This window comes from Neofelis nebulosa, chromosome 10 (assembly GCF_028018385.1).
Source record: "Neofelis nebulosa isolate mNeoNeb1 chromosome 10, mNeoNeb1.pri, whole genome shotgun sequence".
Taxonomy (NCBI): domain Eukaryota; kingdom Metazoa; phylum Chordata; class Mammalia; order Carnivora; family Felidae; genus Neofelis; species Neofelis nebulosa.
This window is the reverse complement of record NC_080791.1, coordinates 75,897,789-75,916,075: the sequence shown is the minus strand read 5'-3', so window position 1 is coordinate 75,916,075 and position 18,287 is coordinate 75,897,789. Positions and strand designations below refer to the sequence as shown.

At 41.1% G+C, this 18,287-nt stretch overlaps 1 long non-coding RNA gene across 2 annotated transcripts in view; it reads right to left on the bottom strand.

Annotated features, from left to right (window-relative positions):
• Positions 1–413: 413 nt before the first annotated feature.
• LOC131487599 (uncharacterized) overlaps positions 414–18,287 on the bottom strand; it is a 40,116-nt gene continuing 22,242 nt past the window's right edge. The window contains exons 3-5 of one of the 2 annotated variants that reach the window (XR_009249845.1): positions 17,273–17,435; positions 1,688–1,779; positions 414–729 (exon numbers count right to left, since the gene is read on the bottom strand). This is a non-coding gene — a long non-coding RNA (uncharacterized LOC131487599). Of the gene's footprint in view, positions 730–1,687; positions 1,780–17,272; positions 18,278–18,287 lie in introns of those variants that run through there. The other variant, XR_009249844.1, reaches the window with a different exon arrangement.

The window sequence follows — 18,287 nt, the reverse complement described above, 5'->3', positions numbered from 1 at the left end:
GAAGTAGGAATTTTTGTTTTTACAGATAAGGAAACTGAGGCACAGAGAGGTTAAGCAGCTCACCAAAAGTCACCCAGCTAAAAAGTGGCAGGGAGCACCAGTATTGGAAGGGCAGTCTTCTGGCTTGAACAACTACATCAAACGGATTCTCTCAGTTATAGTGTCTCTCACGCATGTAACCTCTCTAAACCTCATTTTCCCTATCTGTAAAGTGTAACATTACTTCATAGGGGACTTGTGAAAATGAAGAGAGAGATTATATGTAGAGTACTTAGCGATGTATTTAGAATTTACTAAGCACCAATTGGAAGTCAGCCATTATTACTCATAATTTTAATATACTTATCACTAATAATTCAGTTACATGGAAGGTTCCAGCTTAAGTCTAAGAATTTTAAGGGTCTGAGCCTATTTTCCTGCTGCTGAAGCAGGACACCTGATTCAAGGCAACATGGGACCTGTTACTTGCATTAACTTCTGAACCTCTGTTCATTTCCAGCACTCGCATGTAAGGGTCCTTCGGTGCGCAGGAGGACTTGAAGAGGTACAAGGCCCATTTTGTTAGCAGCAACACAACATGCTCTGTTCTTCAGTGCCTTCACCGAGGGACAAGCAGTGCTGCTCTGAGCACCCCTTTAAGTAAAGGGAAAATGAATGGAGAGCAGGTGCGTCTTCTTCCAAAGAGAACTTCCCTCAGCTTTAACCTCTCAAGGAATTCAGATTGTTGGCCTGAGGAAAAGGGACAGAAAGAGAGAGGCCAATGAGAACAGTCTTGCCAGACAACACACATGACACACACTTCCTATAAATGCCTTTTATAGGCTGTGTGAGTCTCTAGGAAGAGGAGCTGAAGCAAAGTCAAGTTGATAAGGTCCATCACAGCCTAGTGGGACTGGCGAAACCCAGGTCACATAATATTTTACAATTACTGGCACAGGCACTGGTAGAGTAGCGTGCTGAGAAAGAAAACAAAAGTGTGATCTGTAAAGCTGTGTGTGTACGATGCAGAAGACAAACCCACGTTCAGTTTCATACCTCCTCAGCTCCAGCCGGCATCGGCGGCCTCAATTAGTTTCTACCACAAAGCACCAGGGGGCGCCACAGAAGGCAGAAACTTTTGTTCAGAGACCACCCCCCCCCCCCACAACCCTCAGTGTTAGAAAATCCTCTCTGATCTTTATGTATGTATAAGGATGCTTATTATTAGTTCTTTTGATTTTTTTAAAAAAATGAAATGACTGTGTGCCTAAGTTCACTGGCTAATACTTTTGGGCGAGGTGTGTAGCTCACAAATGAAAAAGCTAAAATAAGTAAGCGGTGTTGGAGAATGCAGAAGTAAAGGAGATTGCAGGTGATGAGTTAATTCATTTGTCAAACGTCTATTAGCTGCTTTCTGTGTGCCTGCTGGTTGGATGCTGTCAGTACCGCAATAAGTGAACACATGATCTTCCACTGAACCCATTAGTAATTCACAAGTCAAAATTTTCATAATGCTATTTGGAACCCTCCTTATCCCCTTCATCTATTCATCATTAAATGTCTTCACAGGAAGTGTATGGAAGGGATAAGCACAAAGGCCTTGCAGTAAGACAGCTGGGTTCAATTCCTAGTTCTGCCACTTTCCAGCTATTAACCTCTCTGGGCCCTCCTTTCGTCACTTGTGAACTGGGGTGGTTACAGTACCTACCTCATTGGGTGTTGTGCTTGGAACTGTGTCATGTTTAAGAGCTCGGTGTCTATTTATTCACATTCAGATATTACCCATCCTTGGGAGTCCAGCTGAAATCACAGATGGAGAGATTAGGTCCTAAGGCATTTTTTGATATAATCATGCAAGCAAATAAATTCCCTTTTGTTTCAATCAAGTAAGTGGATCAACTGAAAGAATCCTGACTGATACGGTAGCTATATCTATTAATTTTTAATTTTTAAGTGTTTATTTACTTTTGAGAGAAAAAGAGACAGAGCATGATCAGGGGAAGGGCAGAGGGAGAAGAAGACAGAGAATCCAAAGCAGGCTCCAGGCTCTGAGCTGTCAGCACAGAGCCCAAGGCGGGGCTCGAACTCACAGACCGCGAGAACATGACCTGAATTGAAGTTGGACACTTAACCGACTGAGCCACCCAGGCCCCCCTACATTTATTAATTTTTAAACTTGTGTCAGTTTCTGTGCAAAGCGCTCTCCATATCTTTTAATTCTCATCAGAGCTCTATGAGGTAGAGAGATATTATTCTCATTTTACAGATGAAACTGAGAGTAAAAACCATTACTTAGGAGAGTAGCCCACCTAAGGTCATGTAACTAATAAATGCAAGAATCAAAATCTGAATCCATTTCGAGTCCTACTCTTATTACAAAATTGATATTCCCAGAAATGACAAAAAATATGCACTGGTGCAACATGTTTAGAAAGCATGACTTCGGTCACTTGAGGCTGCATATAACAGGCACATTTCCACATCACTAGAACCTTTACTGACTTTTCCTTTCCCTGAGTATGGGTCAAGGTCACTTTCAGAGCCCCCAGGTTTATCCCTCTACCTACTATGCTCTCCTATTTAGTAACTGCCTTACTAGAATGAACAGTCTATGAAGGCAGGACTTTGTGTTGCTCACTGTTGTATCCCCAACATCTAGGATGATGCCTGACACAATATAGGTACTAAATAAATGTTTTCTGAATGAATGAATGAACAAATGTGGGTTAGCTTTCCTTGACCACATTGGGCAACTTGGAGACTAGATTATTTGAGAACATTACACATTTGACAACATTCGTCAAAAATCCCTTTTTGTTTATTTCTTCTATATTGTCACGTTGTAGGAGCTAAACACGCATGCACGAACACACACACACACACACACACACACACACACACACACACACAATGACTCATAGATATTTCAACTCTATCCTTAAAAGGAAATCCTTTCCTGCAGATTCCACAGCAGGATCCTGCGAGTGCCTGGTTAGTACATTGGAACTGAATGTGAGTGTTCCTAAACTCTGTTCTAGGTTCCATTGGCCCCAGTATAGAGCCTAAAAGATCTGGGGTCTCATCCTAGCCTTGCTAAGGCTGATCCTTTAGCTTCACTGAGCCTCAGTTTCCTCAGGTGTAAAATAGGAATGATCTCTCATCTTTTTGTGAGGATCAAACTGTATGGTTATGAAAGGCTGAAAAACCAAGCAAGACATATAAAGGAAGACATAAATTTTTTTAAAATTTTTTTTTAACATTTATTTATTTTTTGGGACAGAGAGAGACAGAGCATGAACGGGGGAGGGTCAGAGAGAGGGAGACACAGACTCTGAAACAGGCTCCAGGCTCTGAGCCGTCAGCACAGAGCCCGACGCGGGGCTTGAACTCACTGACTGCGAGATCATGACCTGAGCCGAAGTCGGCCACCCAACCGACTGAGCCACCCAGGTGCCCCAGGAAGACATAAATTTAATATATACCATTGCTGGGTAAAAGAAGTTTAAAAAAAAAAATCTCCTTTTGATGACTGAATTCCTTATAGTGATTGACTTGTGAAGGTAGCATAGGATTTGGCCAAATGCAAATTGGAAGTAATTTAGACAAATCTGATTTGGAAGAAAGCAATTAGGTTGAAATGAATTGAGTCATAGGACAATTTGGCCAAAATAATAGTTCGGTGAGAAGACTTATTTTTCTCACTTATTGGTTTTACAAAAATTGGTTGTTTGGTTTACTTTGGGGAGAGAGGTTTTTTGTTTTTTGGGGTTTTTTTTTTTAACATCTTTTAGCATTTTTGTCATTTTGACGAATTTCTGTTTCTTTTTTTTTCCTATTAGGTCATTTTAAGTACTCCTTTGAGTTGGGTTTTTCATCAGTTTGGTCATTTGTTAAATGTGTTTCCTCTCAGGAGATCTGTTTAGCATTGATTAATTATTTATAACCGGGAATTCATAATTGAGTAATTCTAAAAATGAATTGTCAGAACATAGTCAACTTCTTAGCTCAATCAATATTGCAGTTTCCCTTTCAAACATTTGAGCTCTGAGAAACTGGCTATTTTTGGGTCTTTTTACCACTTTTATGCAATTTACTGTTAAGAGAGAGCAATGAAGGGGAGAAAATCTTGAGTGCAGGGGAGGAAGCATTCAGGATTCCAGTGTGGACAAAGACACCATTATCTGCTAAGAGCCTTCTAAAACCTCAATTTAAATTTAAAACTAGAGGGCAAACTCAACTGTTGAAGTGCAAAAGGAAAGATTGGGTGGGAGGGAGGCAGGGAGAGGTATTTACTTGTCTTGATGTTGTAAATGCAGACAAAAACACAAGAGGGCAGTGCAGTGCTAAATATCTCAGAGCTGACTGCAAAGACTTCTAGACCAACAGGCCATCAGGAAAGAAAAAAGTCCAACTCCTAGAAATAGAGAGTGGGATGGTGTTTGTCAGGGGCTCGGAAGTGGGGGAAGTAGGGTAAGTTGATAAAAGGGTACACACTTTCTGTAAAATGGATGCCTTGGGACACAGGATTCTTGGGAGGATTAAATAAATGCATGAGAAGCGCTTGGGACAATATAGCAGCAGCATGACTGATTATTATCGCCAAATTTTATTTTCACAACACTTACCATTTCTGAACAAGACAAGTAATACACAATCTGATTACAACAGCAGACAATTCATTTTCATCCTCATCCTGGGTGAAAAGTGTAATTATGTTAGGCCTGCCACATTCGTTTTCAGGCCGAAAAAACCATGTAAGGACTATGGAGATCAGTATAACTCATTTGAATATAGAAATTAGAGTTCTTGCAGAGACACAGCCGATGAAAAGGTCCTATTATATATTAAAATGTTGTTATAGGGGCGCCTGGGTGGCGCAGTCGGTTAAGCGTCCGACTTCAGCCAGGTCACGATCTCACGGTCCGTGAGTTCGAGCCCCGCGTCGGGCTCTGGGCTGATGGCTCGGAGCCTGGAGCCTGTTTCCGATTCTGTGTCTCCCTCTCTCTCTGCCCCTCCCCCGTTCATGCTCTGTCTCTCTCTGTCCCAAAAATAAATAAACGTTGAAAAAAAAATTTTTTTAAATAAAAAAAAAATAAAATGTTGTTATAGAGAGGTTTATGAGGGGCACCTGGTTGGCTCAGTCGGTAGAACATGCGACTCTTAATTTCAGGGTTGTAAGTTTGAACCCCATGGTGCGTGTTGAGATTACTTAAAAATAAAATCTTAAAAACACCACCACCACCAACAACAACAAAGAAAGGTTTCTGAGTGGAGCCAAGCAAGCCAAGAATTCATAATCCCATTTTTCTTGTCAAATCCCAATATCTGATTTAATAACAGTAGTAACGATAATGTTAGTGCTTATTTTTCCAAGCCTTCGTTGGTAAAAAGAATTCACCTGGGCATGCAACAGCCATCCTGCCATGATGTCAATCACAATAAATTACTGAGCTATGGATAAATCACTCAGCAAAAAAATGTTGGTTGGTGAGAGTTTTAAGAAAGGAGCATCAATGACCAGGAGTCACTGAAGCTCCCTTGTCCCCTGGCGATTATTGCATGAGAGTCTAATATTTAATAGCAGTAAATATTCTGCAGGTTCAGAGAGATTTCTACTATCATTACTGGCCTGGACAAATTCAGGCTGAATCAAGAATTCATTTCGGAATTAAAAAGTGGAAAGGCTTAAGTTTATTTTCAAATTTGTACATAAACAAAAGGAAGAGTGCAAAGTTAGCTGCTAGTATTTTGGGGTTTTGTTGTTGTTGTTGATGATGATCTGAAATACTCTCCCTATAAGCATTTAAAAAAATCTTACTTTTTAATTAAAATGTAGCATCCTGCCTTATATCCTTTTTGGTACAAAAGCAACTACATGTAAATGAATGAAATGAAATGCAAACATAGTAACTAAGTTTTAAGATAAACATGTGCTTGTTGTGTTAAAATAATTTTACATGCTTATGAAGATAAAACACCCAAAACTCAAGGGGCGCCTGGGTGGCGCAGTCGGTTAAGCGTCCGACTTCAGCCAGGTCACGATCTCACGATCCGTGAGTTCGAGCCCCGCGTCAGGCTCTGGGCTGATGGCTCGGAGCCTGGAGCCTGCTTCCGGTTCTGTGTCTCCCTCTCTCTCTGCCCCTCCCCCGTTCATGCTCTGTCTCTCTCTCTGTCCCAAAAATAAATAAAAAAAAAAAAAAAAAAAAAAAAAAAAAACGTTGAAAAAAAAAACACCCAAAACTCAAGCATTTATTTGAAGATGACATAATTTGGGCAATGTTCTTGCTTTGCTAATATAACAAAACACAATCTCCCCACATCTATGTTAGATTGGAGATGATTCACCACCCTCCCCTGTAACTTAAAAGCATCAGCTTTAATTAGCTCTCCTTATTACAAAATCATCATTCAGTTTTCCAATAGTGTACAAAAATGGATATCAAAAGCAATATCTTAAATGTATTGTGCTTTTGTAATGAAATGCACACTGCAACTATCTGAATTGCAAGGACTATGTAGATAGGACTATACAACACAAAGCAAAAATATGTTCTTTGTAGGAAAACTAGTGACTTAAGTCAAACCTAGTCTGATTCTAAGAGAGTGATGCTTATAAACTTGGGTAACTATGATTAGTGTCCACATTAATGACTTGATCTGTCAACCAAATTCTTCAATTTAAAGCCGGATAGCCTTTTCCCTTAGAACTGCATGGAGGAGATCACATACTTCCGACAGGGCCAACATGGATTCATTTGGTTGGTATTACTCTTTCCCTGGGATAAGATGGACTGCCAGAGAACATTAGTTCATTCTGCCGTCATGGTTCAAAAGTGAACCTAATTGTTAGCAAAACATGCTAACTGCCAGAAACAGATGCTTTAATATGGGTAAGTCATTCCTGACAATGTAATCAAAGCTCTTGGAATGAAGATGTACCCTTGAACTATGGATTCCAGAATTCCAGAATTTAAGAGTTGGAGGAATTTTTAAGCCATTTAGTTCTTCCTGCAGCCTCTTTTGGATTAAGGTGGAGAGTCTTCTGACTTTGTAAAACTCCCCAAGATTCTATTCCTATCTTACTAATTGATTCTATGTGCTTACTAACACAAATGTTTAAGTCCTTCCCTGGAGTCCAGAGTGAATCCAGTATGCATGTGGAAAGCACACTGAACTTGGAATCAAAAGATCTGGACTTGACACTTTTTATTTTATTTTATTTTATTTTATTTTAATTTTATTGTATCTTATTAATGTTTATTTATTTTTGAGAGAGAGAGAAACAGAGCTTGAGCAGGGGAGGGGCACAGGGAGAGGGAGACACAGAATCTGAAGCAGGCTCCAGGCTCTGAGCTGTCAGCACAGAGCCCGACGCAGGGCTTGAACTCATGAATTGTGAGATCATGACCTAAGCCTAAGTCAGACGCTTAACCAACTGAGTCACTCAGGTGCACTGACACTTTCTATTTGATCTTCAGCAAATCCTTTATCCTTTCTGGAGTTCAGTTTCCTCATCTGTAAAGTAAAGCTAATAATCCTTACCTATCTCAAAGGAGGTTGTGGGAATCAAATGGGCTAAAGGTATGCGACAACACACAGTAATTATAAAACTGTAGACATTTAGGAAGTTTATAAATAAGTAAAGATTTAGGGTTTATATCTTAAATAATTATACTACTCGGAATTTTGGTTATGATTGTTCTCAAGCTACACTAGACATACCACTCACTCAGGGATCTGACACTTAGGCTTAAATTTTATAAAAGTTCCACATCCATCCACTGCTCTTAGACTCTTTTTAAGCAGTCTATGAACTGTCAGAATTACACAAATTAAGCTGTTACCAAAATGACTACTACTATTATACGAAAAGCCAGTGAGCCACCTGTTTAAGAAAAGCCTGAGGCTAGATTGTCTAATAAGGTCTGGGTTGAGGGATTTCTTCTTGGAACCTATAAAGCATATCCTTTATGAATAAATGTAGCTTCCAAGGAATTTGACCATCCAGAGAATCACACAGCCCTAACATGCTAGTCAGCATCTCCAAAGTCAAAGGCCCATATTGACAAGCAAAGTAGCAGGGAAAATATCTGCCATTTGCATTGTGCTTTCCAGTTTTCTACGCTCTTCCATATGCTACAAATCAAATGTGTATATGACTCTCATTATGGGAACACTCCCAGTAATTTGAGAAGTGGCAACAAAAGTAAGGAAGGAAATAGCATGAGTTAAACCACTTAAATATCTTGAAGCCAAACTGGAATATAGATTAAATACACAGATGTATACTAAGTTGAGTATGACACTAATATCAATCAAAATATAAAGCTGTGCCATTTATACAGTGGAGTGAGGATTTGTACCCACTCAGCATTTATTTTCTCCCCTCCCCCCCCTCCCCATTTCCTAGCTTTCCTTTGGGAAAACATTACTCATTTTCTAGCATCTATGTACTTTTGGTAGTATTGACCTCATCTTTTGGTCTTAGGGTTGGCCCTGATAGCTCCGGGGCAATCTGAATAATCCTGACCTCTGTCATTATTCAGGATTAGTCCGATCCCAAGAAAACCTAAAAGTTTTGTTTGAAGGATACAGGAAGCATCTTTTCCTCCCAGGATGTGAATGAGAAAGTCCATAGCCCAGCATACTGCTGGAAGCCATTGTAAAACTAAGAATGAAGCCAACCCAGTGATAAATACTCCGAAGAGCAGAGCAGAGAAGCATAGAGAAAAGAGGTGGAGCCCAATCCATCTCAGGGTTTTTCAGTTATGAAAGCCAATACCTTCTCTCTGTATTTAAGCTACTTTGAAATTGATTTTCTGTCCTTGCCACACAAATCATCCTAAATGATATATTTAATAAAGTACTTTCTCATTCTATATTCTATGACTGGACCCTCACAATGACTTGGTAGAGTGGGTCTTAGTGTCATCTCCCTTTTACAGAAGAGGAAAGAAGCCTCAGGTTTGTGAACTGCCTAAGGTCTGTCCATACCATGTAAGTGTTAGAGCCGGAAATGGAATCAGGTATTCTAGTCTAAAATAATTGCTTTTGGGTCGAACACGTCATGTTGAAATGCCAACCTCTGGGCAGATTTTTGAACTTTTATGACTTAGGCAACATATAAGATTTTGTAATTATTAATATTACTAAAATGGGGTAGGCACAAATTATACAATCTAAAATCCCTCTCTTTGGTCCTCGGGAGTGCTTGGATGCCTTAATTTTTAAATCTTTTTTGCCATATGGATCCTAATCTGTGGTCTGAGTATGCTGGAATTTTCCTTGAGTGTCATGCAGTTCTTGCTCTGCACTGTAAAACAAAGAAGAAATATTGGTCTTAAATTATATGAAAGTTGGATTATAAACATCTCATGGCTAGTGCTACTAGCACTGATGTAAAAGCATCCCGTAGAACCTTCAAATTGCTGTCAGCCTCAAAGCGTTATTCTTTGAAGACAAAGTGGGACCTTCTATTAACCTGCTGTTAGTTTTTCAGCATTTCGCTCAAAGGCCCACTCTCCAATGTCATGGATGTAGAGTCTCATTATAAAAGAAAAGCTCAATTGATACTCATTCATTCATTCAGCAAACATTTACTGAGGACAAACTATGTGTCAGAAACTACTGGAACTCAGTTACACATTTGAATAAACCAGTTTATTCTACCCCTGGGTTTACCTGTCCTTTTAATTCAGTTAACCAATAACTAGCAATCTTCTAGGTTGAGCATCTTCTAGGGAATATGAGGGATTCAAGATGTGGTCTTTGAGAAACTCACAGTCGAGTTGGAGAAAAAAAAAAAGAAAAACATTGAAACATAAAACTATATAAGAACAACTAAATTATATGTGACACTGAACCTGTTTCCAATTGGTAGCCACATAATGAATATCAGAGTGGGCCCAGTTTTTAGAAAAGACTTCAGTAAGATAATGGAACACAAAATGAGTATGAGTAGGGGCAAAAATCCTATTTTTCTTAATAGAGGGTCCCTAAGCCTCAAGAAGACCTATCTCCATGGATCTAGCTCCAAATTATGCTTGATGTAAGCAATGATTCCAGCTTTTTAAAAAAGCTGTTTTCATCATCTGATAATAGGACTAAAACTAAAACTGTCTTCATGGGTGGTTGTGATTAACCAATCATATGTATGAGATGAAACTGTTTTCATATCAGTTAGGATGCTTTCAGTTGTAAGTAACAGAAAACCAATTTTAGTGTTGGCTTAAATAATACAAGGAATGTATTATTTTAACTCCATAGATGGATTGAGCTTTAGGCACAGCTTGATTAGGGCTCTACCTTTCTTTCTGAATTTCTCTGATTTCTCCTTCTTTCTGTAATGGTTTCATCTTCAGACGGGCTTTCCACGTTTTTCAGAGTATGATCCCGAGGTCACCCTCATCAAAATCTCCTATTGAGGTAGAATCTGGGGATGTAGGGTGGGGAGGGAGTATCCATGAAGTTTATGTCTTAATAATATTTCAGGTAACTCTTAAGCATACTAAAGACTGGGAACCATTGGATAGCCCTGAAAGAGCAAGGTTGGAAGAACATAGTCTATTCCAGATTTTCCTGTCACAACCTTTAATGACTATAAGGCTCTAAGCTAACTACTTGGTAAAGCACAAGTCCATTTATTCTTATTCCAAAGGTACTCAGAGAGAAAGAGGTCTGAGACTCATGTTTATACATGATACTCTATAAACAAGAGCTCAGGTCTCTTGCCTGTATCTGTCCCTTCGAACATTTAATACATACACCACTTTCTTCACATGGGAATCTATAGAGGAAGAGGCAGAGGGAAAGTGAACTTACAGAGAATATCATTGAAACTTTTTTATTGCAACAATGAAAACAGACTCTGGCCATATTAGGGAAAAAAGAAGTCCATTAAGTAGACACTAGGTACTCACAGAATTGACGGGAGGCTGAGGGACCAGGCTTGGAGACAATGAAGAAAGCATGAGATACCTGGAAGGTTAAGCACCGGGATCGGCCACACCAACAGTCAAGCCAAAGTTTGTGAAATCTAGCACTTTGGACTTCTGGGGTAGGGAACTAGCTACTACCTCCTACCAAGACTACACAAAAAAGAGAAGTATCCAGAAAGGAAATAAGAAGTGGGACTACCTACAATTCAATAGCAAAAAACCCCCAAGTAACCTGATTAATACATGGGTAAAGGACTTGGATAGACATTTCTCCAAAGACAATATATGAAATGGCCACTGATGCATGAATATGTGCTCAACATCACTAACATCAGGCAAATGCAAATCAAAACCACAATGACGTATCACCTGGCGCCATTTAGGAGAGCTATTATTAAAAAAAAAAAAGATAAGCATGGGCGAGGATGTGAAGAAATTGGAACCTTGTACAATGTTGGTGGGAATGCAAAATGGTGCAGCTCCTAAGGAAAACAGTATAGAGATTCCTCAAATAATTAAAAATTAAATTACCATATTATCTAGCAATTCTACTTCGGGGTATATATACAAAAGAATTGCAATCAGCAAATGAATGGATAAAAAAAATGTGGCATATACACACAATGAAATACTCTTCTGCCTTAAAAAAGAAGGAAATCCTACCACTTGCAATAATATGGATTAACCTGGAAGACATCATTGGAGGTGAAATAAGCCAATCTCAGAAAGACAAATACCTAGGATTCCACTTACATGAACAGTTAAAAGCAGAGTAGTGGGGCGCCTGGGTGGCTCAGTCGGTTAAGCGTCCGACTTCAGCTCAGGTCACGATCTCGCGGTCCGTGAGTTCGAGCCCCGCGTCGGGCTCTGGGCTGATGGCTCAGAGCCTGGAGCTTGCTTCCGATTCTGTGTCTCCCTCTCTCTCTGCCCCTCCCCCGTTCATGCTATGTCTCTCTCTGTCTCAAAAATAAATAAACGTTAAAAAAAAAAAAATTTTTTTTTAAATAAATAAATAAATAAAAGCAGAGTAGAATGGTGGTTGCCAGGAGCTATACAAGATGAATAAGTTCTAAAGTTCTGCTGTACGACATCGTGCCTATAGTTAGCCTGGTATTGTGCGCTTGAAGATTTATTAAATGGGTGCATCTCGCATTAAGCATTCTTACCAGGATGGACACAAAAGAAAAAAGGGGGACACAAAAGACCTTTTGAAGGTGAAGGTTACGTTTATTACCTTCATTGTGGTGTTACTTCCATGGGTGTACGCATATGTCTAAACTCATCAAATTGTATATGTTAAATACGTGCAGTTTTTGTGTATGAATTCTATCTCAATAAAAGGCATTTTTAAAACGTAGTGGGACTAATTGCTGGGCAGCCAAATAGTGGCAATTGCCCAGTACAGGGGCTTCTACACTAAAGCATTTTCCAAAGACAACTGAGCTTGCCATCTGAAAAAGCCACCTACCCCACCACCCGGGGACTGAAAGGTAGCATGATATGGGCAGCCAGACAGCACCACTGATGAGTACCAAGAAGGGACCTAACGAAGTTCCAAATTCTCATTTGTCTCATTTGTGTGACATGCAGGGTGTCTGAGGAATGGCTCGGGAAAGGTCCAATGGGTAGGGCTGTTTTCCCCTTCCCTGCGGTATTTATTTCTGGGATTCACACTTACTTCCAGTGAGACTAAAATTCAGAACTCAGGAGTTTTCATAGAATCCTAACAGCTCCAATCTGTAAAAATTGTTAGATCAAATAGCACGTTGGTTTGAGAATGCTTTTGCTTTGGACACCCTTCTTCAAAGCCTGGTATGTAAAGTAGATAAAAGTACGGCTGCTGTGATTAAAGCTGGGTGCAGCCCTGAGCCACCTGTGTAGCTTCTCCTACTTCATCCACATCCTCCCTGCCCCTGCCCGACAAGCCCCTCCAGGTACCTGTGCAACACTGTGTCATCTATTGCTGCAATAAAGCTGCATAATAAACCATTCCCCAAACTCAATGATTTGTAACAGAGGGCATTTATTTGATCTCTTATGGTCCTGCGGAATGCATGGGGTCTTGCGTGGATTAGGCAAAGAAAGCGTTACTGTTTAGGGCCTAACAGAATGCAAGCAGACCCTGCCACCTTAGTATATATTGTAAATCCTTCCATTGATGACACCCTCCTTTGGGGTCCTCTTCCTCCACTCCTGTTTCAATCAAATTCTACAAATTTATACATTGTCTACTCAGTGCTTGGCCCTACTCTGGATGCTTGAGAAGCAGAATTCAACCTATGGTGGGAGTTTTTGTCACTAATTTACACTAAAGTGTGAATGACTATTGGATCTGTTTTCCTTATAACTAGTAGGACTTATAACCACAGAGAGCACAGATATCCAGGTGAATGAAGGCAGTAGGGCCATTTTGGGCAGAAGGGCAGGGCACAAACAGGGTTGCTGAGGGCTGCCTCTGCCTATTTTGCAAAAATCTGTGTCTTTTACTTTTTAAAAAACATATTTCCCAGGACCCCTAACACAGAGCTGTATATTCAGTCCATGCTCAGTAAATACTTCACTAATTTTTTCATTTGATGAATATTCATGTACCTGCTATCTCCCAGGCAGCAGGTACTTGTTAACTGATTGATCTGTCTAGCAAAACACAAGATGATCTCCAAGAGATCATCAACATTTTTCTTGACTCACTATTTCTGAAAGGCACTGGTACCATAGGTCCAACAGGACAGGTTAGAGAGCCAGGCTCTGTGAACTATAGAGTATCCCACAGATAATTAGGGATTTCCATTATTATCAACATCATTATGGAGCAGATTTGAGAGGTTCAAAATATGATCCTTGCTTCAGTTTCCAGAAGTCTAGAGCCTTGTGTTGATGAGGAAGGAACTCCAAAACTATTTTTTGAGCATTTGATCTTTTACTATATTCCCCAGACACTATGGTAGCTGCCGAGGATACAGCAGCGAACAAGATATTGCATTCGGTGTCCTCACGGAATTTACAATCCAGCAGGCTGAGGGCTGAGAGCCATGTGGTGATTATAATTTCCCCCCAGGCCTGTGCTGGGGGTACAAAGATTAAAAAAAATAAAATAAAGGAGAACAACCACAACTCCTCCCTGCTGACAGGCTACTCACAAACACACAAATAAGCAGCTAGAATGACATACTAAAATTATTATCATCCAACATGTACTGGGACAGCTACAGGCACAGAGAAGGCTGCTGTTATTTCTTTGTTTTTTAATGTTATTTGTTTGTTTGTTTGAGAGAGAGAGAGAGAGAGAGACAAAGAGAGAGAGAGGCAGGTAGAGCATGAGCAGGGCAGGGGCAGAGAGAGAGAGAGAGAGAGAGAGAGAGAGACGGAGATACAGAATCCCAACCCGAGATGCCAGCACAGAGCCTGACGCGGGACTCAAACCCACAAACCTGTGAGGTCGTGACCTGAGCCGAAGTCTGATGCTTAACTGACTGAAGCACCCTGGTGCCCCCACTGCTGTTACTTCTAATTGAAGAGAGGGTGTCAGAGGAAGCTCCAAGGAAACAGTGACATGGGCTGAGCTTTGTCAGAAGCTGAGTTCATCAGACGGATCTGTGAATGTTAAGACTTGATCCTTACGGTTAATGCTGTAGCATTCAAAATATCCAGCTTCAGAAGACACTCATGAAACAGAAACTACTGCACCAAGGTGGATTTAGGCTTAATTTGGCTCATTTATATGTGCAGTTATTTAAAAATTAGTTCTCCCCTGATTTTGTTAAAATGTCCCCAGTGAGACCTTGTCATCAGTAACATACCACTGTGAGATCAGGGATTTGTTGACAAGTGTGGTTGACAGTCCACTTATTTTCCTTTTTTTTTTTTTTTAAACGTTTATTTTTTATTTTTGAGACAGAGAGAGACAGAGCATGAACGGGGGAGGGTCAGAGAGAGGGAGACACAGAATCTGAAACAGGCTCCAGGCTCTGAGCTGTCAGCACAGAGCCCGATGCGGGGCTCGAACTCATGAACTGTGAGATCGTGACCTGAGCCGAAGTCGGATGCTTAACCGACTGAGCCACCCAGGCGCCCCCTTATTTTCCTTTTTTAACTTTTTCTCTCCTAGACAATGTTTACCAACCTGAACAATGGAAAAGCAGAGAGAATGTGAAGGAGAGGGAAAGGAGAGAGAGAGAGGGAGGGAGGGAGGAGGAGGGGAAGGAGGGAAGGGAGAGTAAAGGAAGGAAGGGAGGGATGGTGGAAAGGAGGGAAAGAAGGAAGGGATAGAGATTATTCCAGAGACATGTTGATTTGGAGATTAGAATCCAGTGCAAAAGAGACACTAGTTTTAGGGGCACCTGGGTGGCTGTCTGTTGAGCATCCAACTTCGGCTCAGGTCATGATCTCATGGTTCTTGAGTTCCAGCAGGCTCTGTGCTGTCAGTGGGGAACCACTTCAGATCCTCTGTCCCCCTCACCCACTGGCTCCTTCTCTGTATCTCTCTCTCTAAAATAAATAAGCATTAAAAAAGAGAGAGAGTTTTAAAAAGGAACAGCGTGGCCCAGCACCAAATAAGATGTGAGACAAGAAGGTTAAGAGTCAAAAGAGGGGCGCCTGGGTGGCTCATTCGGTTAAGTGTCCGACTTCGGCTCAGGTCATGATCTCGCGGTCCGTGAGTTCGAGCCCCGCGTCAGGCTTTGTGCTGACAGCTCAGAGCCTGGAGCCTGCTTCAGATTCTGTGCACCCTCTCTCTGACCCTCCTCCGTTCATGCTCTGTCTCTCTCTGTCTCAAAAATAAATAAATGTTAAAAAAAAATTAAAAAAAAAAGTCAAAATAATAACAACCAAATAAGCAGCTGAAAACAACCTGGCAGGAGTAAGTGAGAAAAAGAAAGGCGATGGAGCAGTACCGAGTGGAGGTGACCTAATTCCAAAAACAGGCAGCCTAGGCTGTTGCTCTACTTACTAGAAAAAAAGGAGTAAAAAGCACGTAAAATTTTACCCCTGTGCACAAAATCACCTAAAAATAAAGATTGCTTCAGCAGAGGGAAAGCAGTTAAAAATTGGCTGTTTGCAGAGAAAGAAAATGATCATTTCATATCCGGTGCAAAGTGAGCAGGCTGAAAACGGTCTCCCAAAGCCAGCTGAGTATGTGCTCTGAGCACTGGAAAGCAGACCAGGGTAGTTTCCCGTCATTCTATTGAGTCTTTGACCCAGAGCTATTTCCCACTTTGATGGTGATTCCTATTTGTCCCCAGCTTGGGTTCCACTAAGAATCCCTTTTCAGCTATTTTGCAAGAGAACAGTTGGAATAGATTCCCAGGGAAGATGATGAGACCGTCCTATTTCTGATTGCTATGGCTGACTCCTAGAAAGTTCCAACCCTTGAAATGTTTGGATCCCAGGCAGCTGCACATGGCTTGATTTTCAAATAGAGTCCTGGGACCGTCACTTCCCAGGGGATTTTCCCCTTAAGCTGCAAAGCGACAGGCGTCAAATGATACCCATCCTGACATGGGGAGCCCAGGGAGAATTTTTACGTTTCACAGCTGAACCAAACTTCACAATGCGCCAGGGAAGAATTGGTAAAAGGTTGAGCTAGAGCGACAGTCTTCAAATTGGAATACTAATGATGACCTTTAATGAAGCCTGACAGTACAATCTGTTTCTCATTGTTGCTTAAGTGCCAGCTCCCAGGCTCACCCTGGCTTTCAAGGAAGGGACAGACTGGGATAAATGGACCCTGCTGGTGAGCAGGCCTGAGCACAGCTGATCTTTCAGCCGGGATTAAATTAATTAAAGTGATTCTCCCAGCCAAAGAATTAGTCTTTTTATCTGTCATTATTGTATTGTTTATTAATCTCCAATGGAGGCTAATTGGTATCTGAGCTTTTGGGGACGAGGGATCTTGCAGTGATAGGGATGAAATTGTTCTCATTTGGAATGGGGAGAACAGGAAGGGTTGTCTTAGTTCTAGATGTGAAATGAGCTTGTTAATTTAAGACCTTCATCAAAAGACTACAACAGCCCAAGGCAAGAACAGTAAGGCAAAATGAACCTATATGGAAAAAGGTTTAGCTGTGTTGGCTTTGCCCCAGATTAGTAATCAATAGAATAGTAACTAAGAAACCTACTGAAGCCATGGCATTGTGCCAGGGAATTAGAGGGACCCATTCATATGCCGTGGCTCCTTAAATAGGGTGCACTTTAGTTAATGAGATGCCTGAGTCCCATGCCCCAGAGGAATCTGGAAAAAAAAAACTTGAATACTCTTATAGTTCAAACTCTCAATTTAACAGATAATAAGGAAATTGCAATCAGTAGTGATGAAGTCTATCAAAACTGGGATCTTTCTTAAAGTGGGAAAAACATACCAGGCCAGGCTTGGAACATCCAGATGTCGGCTGGGTTCAAAGGGAATATGGTCCCTCTTTCTTCTCTGCTTTCAGTTCTACTCTCAGGATGAACTTGGAGGGATGACCCCCAGAGGGGATCTTGGGTCTGGTAAGAGCTGGGAGGAATATATACATCAGGCGTCTTGAGACATCCTCGCCAGGAAAAGAGAGAAACAAAGTTCTGTTTGTATTAGTAAAGGCTTTTTAGTTTGCAAGTGACAGAAATCCAATTGTCTTTTGCCTCGTGGCCACTCCAGGAAGGTATATTCTGGGGGAATTCCTGTTCTGAGGGCTGTACTGCTTTAGCAGTTCTCTCTACTGGTTTCAATTCTGGCATCTAGGGATTGCAAACGAAGCTGATCGATTTCAAGACATTATTTTGCAAGCTTGTGATCTCTCTGGCAACAACAACCCTTGAAATCAGGGTAGGCTGCTAGACTGTGAGTATTCTGTTAGTGGCAGTGGAGTAAGGTCCAAAGCCAGAAATCCTGTTTATAACCCGTGAATAGAGACACCAGTCTTGTGGTTTGGGTCTCCTAGCAAGAATCTTGCCACTCTATTTCCCACCCTGATCACCAGGTGTCACCTTGGTGGCAAGCAAGCAAAATAATATCCTCAGGTAGGAAAGAGTGCATGATCTCTTGCCTCCAGGCTACGTCCCAATGGATGGCTGTCTACAAGAGCCAGATCGGGAGTACACAGCAGCAGGTGTTTAGGAGCAATAGAGAGGGTCAGGCTTCCCTGTTGCATGGTTATACTGAGGTCCCAATATTATTTTCTCTTCTATATTCTGTCTCCTTCCTCTGTTTGTACTATCCATAGGATTGCTAAAGGATTTAGGTTTTTTCCAACTCAAGGAGAAACAACCATCCTGAATTGTTGGCCACAGCAGAAAGAGTATCTCAGTAATGCCCCTTTGTCGCTGGTGCTCGCTTGGTATATGTTGGAAACTCACAAGGGCTCAGCCCTGTGGTGGAAACCTCCAACCACACCT